The sequence below is a fragment of the Typopeltis vanoorti genome, chromosome 19, assembly GCF_054136105.1.
Source record: "Typopeltis vanoorti isolate ZY-2024b chromosome 19, IOZ_Tvanoo_1.0, whole genome shotgun sequence".
Classification (NCBI taxonomy): domain Eukaryota; kingdom Metazoa; phylum Arthropoda; class Arachnida; order Uropygi; family Thelyphonidae; genus Typopeltis; species Typopeltis vanoorti.
Window position 1 is genome coordinate 40,550,889 of NC_143567.1, and position 8,574 is coordinate 40,559,462.

Here is an 8,574-nt window from a genome sequence, read left to right on the forward strand (position 1 = left end):
GAGAGAGAGGAGAGAAGAGAGAGAGAGAGAAATATAGAGTAAAATTAGCTGTTGAGTCACAGGGTACTTCTAAAATGGTCATTTCACTTTTCACCAGGGGGCAGCTCGTGCATAGGCACTGCAGCACCCCCAAATTTTTTCGATATATAAATATATTTATGGCTTTATTTATATTTGCTTGTAATATTTAATTTTATCATCAACAATCCTATACAATTCTCTTATTTTGTATAAAATATAATAGAAATCCATCTTGTAGCACTTAGGAGAGCGAAGGACGCCAGCAGCACCGTGTTTTCCACAGTGTCATATGCTACGCGCGCAAGCATATGCACGTCATAGTGAGATGCGAGCTATTAGCGTAATGCGGCACTGTCCGTCGCGCAGTTCCACTGTTGTTTATATGCAGTTTGCGCCAGTAGTAGAGTGTTCGTAGTGCTTATCGTGTTTACTCCGTCTCTTTAAATATTTGGGCATTACAATTAAAGACATAACATTTGTTATAGTTTTTATTTTAGAACATTATTGGGGTTATGATAATGGATTTTATTTTTTAGTAATTTTGAATTATACTAAACTGTATAATTTTATCGATAATAAACAATATTTTTTTCATGTTTAATTTTTTTTTAAAATTTTTACCAAAATTCTGATATTTTATCCAAACACGTATACACTGTACTTACATTGTGTATGTATATTTCGAAAGTTGCAACACCCCCCACGATTTCAAGCCACGAGCCGTCACTTTGGGACTTTTCACTTATTAAAGGAAAAGTCCCAAAAAGGAAAAAAATACACTTAAAACCTAACAAGAGTAAGCAGATAAAAAGAATATTAAAAATACTATGAAAACCATTCCACGAAGTATAAAAAACTGTAAAACCTAATAAACGGATAAAAACAATAAAAACAAGCAAGCAAATTGGGGAGACCTGGCCAAGGTGATCCCACCCTAAAAGAGTTCAGGACAGCCTCAATTGCAACCAGGGTTCGCTCAGGCCAACCCGCCCATACATTGGAATAAAATGAAATTAGACTAAAATGGTAAAAGTAATAAAATCTAAGTTTAAAAGGTCATAAAAAAACGATGTCAAATATATGCACACTGTAATTCTCCCCCGTGTAATCCGACATACGGTTGGTGGCCTGCAACATCTCCTTAGGAGCCATTCTTCGCCCAAGAGGTGTCTTTCCTGCTCCAGGAATCGAGAGAGATAGGCGGAGAAGCCTTTCCTAATTCGATGGTAGATTCTGTCTTCCTCGGTAAGGAGATGTTTTTTACGTATTTTCCATATGCGATATTTTAGAACACTGTGATAGAAATTAGGTATTTTTCTTTTTTTTTTTTCTCTCTGGTGGGGAAAACTACAATAGTATCACTTCAAAGAAAGTGGACAACGAGATCCTAACAATTCTTAACAAGGTCGGGGGGGGGGCAATATTGTCATTTCCCTATTTTCACCTGGAGTCACCCGTAAGCGATTCTGCATGCCAAATCCCGGTGAAAATGTTGTCCTCAGTTGTTTTTGATATTCGTAAAGATCACCTCTTTATTCGAGCCTAGATCTGGTGTTTCAAAACCGAAGAAAGCTGATGCACCCGAATCCCATTTGTAACAATTCTTTTTAGTGTTTTACATATTGTGTAGTACCACCACTCTGTAACCATCTCCTCACATGGTTCAGCGCGGCCAGTGGTACCAACATGGTAGGAAATATCCAATGAAGTATTTAATTAGATTGACAGATGGGTGATATGATTTGATGCCAATGCTTTCCGTATAGTGTAGTGTAGCGAACAGTGTTAGTGAAATGTGAATATTTCAAGATTGCTAGAGCAAATCCTCCTTACGTAATGAGGAGATGGAGAAAAGCTCTGCTTACCTCGTGTTTCCTGTGGCTCTAGAAGCAGTCGATGAGCTCCCTGTAAATAACTCTCTCTTGGGCGTCTGTGATGCTTGTTAAGTTGATTGTGTGTAGAAGCTGAGCACGCTAAATTGTCGCAATATTTCGAAGAAATTATAATTCTCTTCGAAATCCCGAAAGGTTCCAACAGTATCATCAGAATACGTTGCTCTGCTTGGGGACAATGGATAGCGGGATTCCTCTCACTGCAAGAGTTGTCAATTTTATTTCAAAAAGGTTCTAATGCAGAACCCCTCTGTGTACGGGAATGGATTTACAGAGGAACCCATTTATGGCGATAGATGTTGTTCTATTGTAGATGCTTTTGATTATTTCCCTTACGCAAGAAGCCACACCCACGTTTTCTAGGATATAGTGTAGAAAGTTGCGCTTTGCACTGTCGAATCTCTTATCAGAAACAAGTTGAGTCCCATCGACCTACCTGGAACTCCGTACACTTGATTGCTGGTAAGCACATTTTAGACGATTGCACCTCACTTTTGTGAATAGCTTGCAATCCGTATTGGTCAAGGAAATGAGCCTCCAGCTACCTACACTATTCAGGTCTTCTTTCCCCCCTCTTTTGGGGGGGGGATAAAAATCGTGCACGCACTAACAAAGTCAGCAGGCACGTGTCCAATAACTAAAAACATTAAAAGTCTAAACCTGAATAAGTAAGATGAAATTCCAGACAGACCGATAAAACTCAACACCTAATCCATCTAGGCCGGTGGTTTATCCTGAGCTTTATTTCTTTGTAAGCCTGAGTAACCTCTTCCAATGTTATGGGGCTTACCTTGAAGTGCACATAGGTGTTCAGGTATACTACTTATGTTGAAGGCGTTGAAGTCGCCTGTCACCCATGAGTCAACGAAATAGGCTGTCTAATAATGATTAAAAATTGCTACAGGATATCTCCAATGGTCGTGAAAGTTTGACCGTTAGCTTGGATTTGCCGAATTGTTTTTTCTTCATATGCTACTCGTGGACTTTTTTTCGTTGATGTGAATCTAACTCGATTTCCACATCTTTAATTACGAAATCACTGTGTATATCCTTTCTCTGGTTCGCACGGTACCACTCTAATTCTTGGCACAGATCTCTCATTGTTTTTCTTTGTATATAAGCCATTTTTCTCGAGTAATTCTGAAAGAGCTGTTTTACCTCGTTTTTAAAAGTTCCCCTCATGCATCTCAGTCCCAGTGAGTGTTCTCCATTTGTCGCGCAGCAGTTGCAAATCCTCGTAATATATTTTCAGGAAGTTTGGAGGAAATTTCCTAAGTCCTTTGGATGAGTCAACGACCTCGGGTAGTTCCATATTATGAAATTTTATGGTCTGTTACTGAATTGCCAACCATTATATGCCTCACTGTAACAAACTCGTGGCTCTAAGTTGCTGGAAATGTAAACGCGGTCGAGTCTCGTTGAGACTCCTCCTCCTTGCGAACATGTGGTACCGACTCTGCTTGCATTATGATCTCTCCAGATGTCAATAGTCTCCAAAGAGCGCTGTGCGGAGAGAGATCGCAAACCGCAGAGAGCAACGCGAAAAGGAGAATTGTTATTAATGTTAAAAAAAAATTAAAATGGTAACCCCTTCCTTTTACTAGTTGAATCAATGTGTCGTGTAAGTGGGTTATGTCCTCTTCATAAAGACCTACGTTTATAGTTCAGATAGAATTCTTAAATGAGCCTAATGAGATAGTTATTATATCGGTTACGGAGAGAGTGAACCATTCCACGTTGACACAGGGGTTGACCAAACCTTCCTTATCGGAAAATATGTAAATACTGATTGGCCGAACCTGTCGATTGCAGCGAGGAGATTATCCATTGCACCAGAGATTTCCCGGAAGGAGCGGATTATGATTTCTCCCCCAACCCGATTGTACTCGGAACTGAAGGGGTATTACTTTCTTTTGCTCTATTAGAGGGGGTAGACGGGTTTTTGAAAACTATTACACTTTTCTTCGGTAGACGATGTGGCGAGAGGGGTGGGTGGAAGCAGCTCTTCTTTGCAGATAGATTCTGTTTTTGCTGGTTGTCGTTTTGATTTTGTATTTTTCTTTTTGATCTCTTTGTCGTTTAGTTGCTACAGTGGTTACTTCTATTTCCTCTGCTGTTCTCCTCTCTTTGGCAGATGATGTAGTGGGTGTTGCCGGTTCTTGAACTGCTGTGTCAGTTTTTGTGGAGGGGGGGAGACTCGGATTCTGTTACGGTTTTGCTTTTTCTTCTTGGTTTTTCTTACGTTTTGCTTCATATTTTAAAGATAAAATTACAGTTCGACTTCCTTCAAATAATACGTCGCTAGAGAACGTTTAAACCTAATTTCCACTTCGTTTTCTTGCCAAAGTGTAATTAAAAAAAAAAATGCTTATAATTCTGTAATACTCTGTCTTTGTAACTAGTTGACTGGGTATGCACTACGTTGAAATACACCATCGCAGAAAGGGCTATATTTTGTGTTTATGGTGTATACTAACCTTATAATTATTATAAGTAAAGCCAGAATTAGGATCCAACACAAGGACTATGGTAGTGCATGATATGGCAACTCGTAGCAAAGGTGGAGGAAGCTCCATATAGCCGAAATACATCTTCATTTTTTTTTAATAGCATTATTTGAAACGAAAAGAACATCATCCAAATTTTACACAAATATGTGTAGAACTCGGATGATATTCGTACACATAATTGTACACAGTCGTTCTCTGTTAACATCACAAGTAATATACATATCCAGGATAACTAGGAAAAGGAGCGTAGGGATAAGGAACAGGAAGTGGTGCGTAACCAGGATTCACATAAGGAACTTGAGGGACAACAATAGGTGCTTTGGGTGCTGGAGGTGGTGGCGATGCAGTTGTTGTTGGGGTTGTCGAACTAGAGTCCTCGTCTTCTGAAACATCTGGAACGTCTTTGGAAATAACGATAGACGCGGGATTTGGGAGTTCCACTCCTTGTTCGTTACTAGTGATTTCGGCACGGAATCCGTTTTCGTCCGCGACGTAATTGACGATTCGAATGCGTCCGTCGTTGTTTGTTAGACCGTAAGTCCCGACGATTTTGCCTTCGGAGTCGCCTTTTTCTCTTCGAAAAGAACCCCCACCAGGAGAACCTTCGTTGTAGCCGAAATCATAATTTCCTTCGTTCTAAATTAAAGAAACACCCATTTAAATTCTATAATAAATTCTTAAATAAAAAAAGTGTCAGAAATAAAATCTGTAAAAATATCTACTTTTCATTTGTACTCAGGGATTTGTCACATTTCATTAAAGCAAGAATTGTTTTAAATATTTGGATTTCAATTCCAAATTGATGATTATTAATTAAATCATTATTTAGATTAACACTGAGAACAATACGTAAACATAAGAGAAATAGACAAGGTTTGTTTATTATAGAAAATTACGTATTTCCGGTTGAAATTAATTATCCATTGTGAGTAATGAATTAGGCAAATTCAAAACAAGCCCCAACTTACAAAAAAAAAGGCTAACCGGTGTTAGCAACAATACAAGTCAAGTTAAATCACTTTGCAACAAATCCTCTGTTCAGTGCCCACACTACTGTGAGTTGGGTAACGGATATAGTATTACATTACGTTATAGACACCTTAGAACAAATATAAACAAAAACGTGAACTTGATATTTCAATCTCATATACGTTGAATCGTTGAATATGTTTTATCATGTCTTGAATTTTTGTATACTATTATACAATAAATATTTTGGTAATTCCACGCTTAGTTATAACAAATTTCTATACCTTTCTCTAAACAGTGCATTTATTTAAACAATAAATTATTATTATTATTATCTTTTTTTTTTTAATTTATCTACTAAAGTGCAACTGTTAGTATGTTTGTGGGATATTTCGGATCCGGTTGGAACTTAATGTGTTCCACTTCCTTTTCTTTTCTTTTTTTTCAGCACTTGTAAAATAAATAATAATATTATTATTATTACGTGACACTTCCAGGGAGTCCAAGGACTCATCATGGGAGGACACACTACTCTACTTCGCTAAATACATCTCATCCTCTCCACTACTGCTTAATTCTCCAATTACGATACCACTACCATCAACGCCATCTATCTCCCATCATCACCAACAACACTATTTTTTGTCTGTAAATTGTGTGTGTTCTGGAGGCTGATTAGTATGTATGTATGCGGGATGAAAAACCCGAGTTTCTTGGAGAAAAAACCCTGCTACCACTGTATGAGATCGGCAATATAAGATATCGCAATATAAGAGGAGAAAAAATAGAGCTACAAATAACACGAAACAAATAAATCCTCGCAAAACAATTAATATAGTACATTTCATAAATGGATAATATTTATCCAAAATAACAGGAACTTGCTAGAAATGTCTGGAAATATTGAACGATTAATTAAACGAAACTGGCTATCCCGTATAATATGTCTATATAAGCTACATATCATTACAGAATTTATAGGCTTTAATGCTGAAGAAAATTATTTGAACGTGCAATTTCCACCTTTATAAATAAAGGATTATTGATCATCGGACAATAGTCCAGTACATTAAGATGCGGTATGTTGACCTTTTTAGATACGCTAATAGCAACATAAACAGAATACAAAATCAATACTATTGCTAATATATAATGTTTTTTATTTAGTTGTTTACTAATCCATTTAATTAAATTACTTCGTCAAGAACGAAATAGTCGAATATTCTCAAAAAATAATAAAAATAAAAATAAATAGCGCGCTATCTGTTTCCGAAATATACAAAATAAAATGATTAAATTTTATTAGTTCGTGATTTCAATGGATGTGTTCTCTCTTTTTTTTTTTTTTTTTTAATTAAAGAAGAGATTTGATGAATTTTACTTACATCTCGCTTGCTGAACTGTGCCAAGGCCCCTTGTCCTTGAACAAAGTCAAGATCAGTAGACACTGAGTCTAGCTGAGGTGCGCCATGAACAACTACTACAAGGACACTTAACAGAAGGATCTACACAAACGAAAAAAAATGTATCATTTGTAATCAATAGATCGCTTTTCATGATTATATGAAAATATGAAGCGTGTCATTTAAAAACTGAAAATCCAATAAACATCAAACGGAATGAAAGACTACGTTGTTATTATTCCTATGAATCTATTAAAACCACTAGCAGATTATAAAAGTAGCATAAACTACAATATTAGATATTATATAACGTAATATGTAGTATATATCATATCATATACTATTATTGACACTTAATGTTTATTGTATTTAATGTACAATGCACTAACTATTCACATAATTAAAAAAAAAAAATTCTATCCAAGTATACCAGCAATAATTGAATTATAACATCAACTCATCCGATCCTTATAAGGACTGGCTTAAAGGGGCGAAGCAAGAATGCTTTTCATCTTCCCCGTTATCTGTAGAGGACAGTGTAGGGATAATGTGTTATTGAGCTATTAAAGCTCTGATCGTGGCAGGAGGGTAACAGCAATAACCGAGCCTCAGTTAGAACTTCATTGGCTATAGCATTGCCATCCATTACCCTCCAAGGGTATGGGATTGAATGAATCAATCACTCTTGGTTACTCATCCGATCATAAATTGATGCAATTCTAATAATAATTTAATATGAAATAATTTTTGGTGTCATTTAGTATTTGAGTATACATATAAATTTTTTGGGAAATACAGTTATTATTTAGTTATTTTTAAATTATCATTATTAATTCATTTATTTTATTTAAGAAAATGTTATACGTATATAAATTAATAGCTAATATTTAAAAAAAATCATTGTATTATATAGTACAATTCAGTGCATTTATTGAAAATAACGAGACAGATGGAATTGGACAAATATCTATACTGTATATCGAAAGCCATGAATCTTGTATAAATAGTGTTAAGGAAATATTCATTCGCATGTTGGGATTGTTTTAGTATAGCAAACCAATCTGTTCACAGTTAGAATGTAATAAAAACGGACAAATGAACGTCGAACTTACCTTCATGGTGTACGTTAACACACAGAACTCATGACAGCGGTGGACTGCACACCTTTTATACGATATTTTAGTGGAGAGACAGAAAGAACAGACACTAGTTAGGGTGGTGTCCTTTCTGATAAATTTAATCCTAATTTACGGTCTTTCCGACCATCTGAGCAATCAAGTTCCGCTCAGATTAACGGTCCCCAATTCTACTTTGGCTGGGGGATTAAAATTTGCCCTTCTTTTTCTTTTTTTTTTTTTTTTTCTTGAGTGTGTCGTTATTTTCTTAATTCACGGCCATCTAACGTTCTACTGATTCACTTCCTTATCAACTTGCGATATTTACCCAATGCACCGGATGGATTGAGGACAGGATAGAGGTCTAATGCATCACATCGGCAATCAATAGAATGTGACGAAATGTAACCATACTGTGCTAATTAAATATGCGTATCCATTGCTTTGCAATTTAATGGGAGTTGTAGGCTATCAGTGCTCATTACAATGTAGCTCTTTTCAGGGAAGAAAAATAAGACTAGGGACTAACCATATCCGATATTTATTCTCGTTTATGGAGGAAGAACTAATTCCTTTGAACTGATTTGAACATTACTCCCCCCCCCTTTTCTTAATCGTTCGGTTACAATCTCATGGACAATTGATATACATCAAAGGCAGCTAT

General features: G+C 36.2%; 1 pseudogene across 1 annotated transcript; it reads right to left on the minus strand.

The window, feature by feature from the left end:
- Positions 1 to 4,515: 4,515 nt before the first annotated feature.
- On the minus strand, positions 4,516 to 7,913 carry LOC150096025 (cuticle protein 14 pseudogene; annotated as a pseudogene). Its single transcript, XR_016549986.1, has 3 exons — positions 7,908 to 7,913; positions 6,778 to 6,897; positions 4,516 to 5,059 (listed from the first exon to the last, which is right to left on the minus strand). The product of XR_016549986.1 is annotated as a cuticle protein 14 pseudogene (transcript).
- Positions 7,914 to 8,574: the final 661 nt, after the last annotated feature.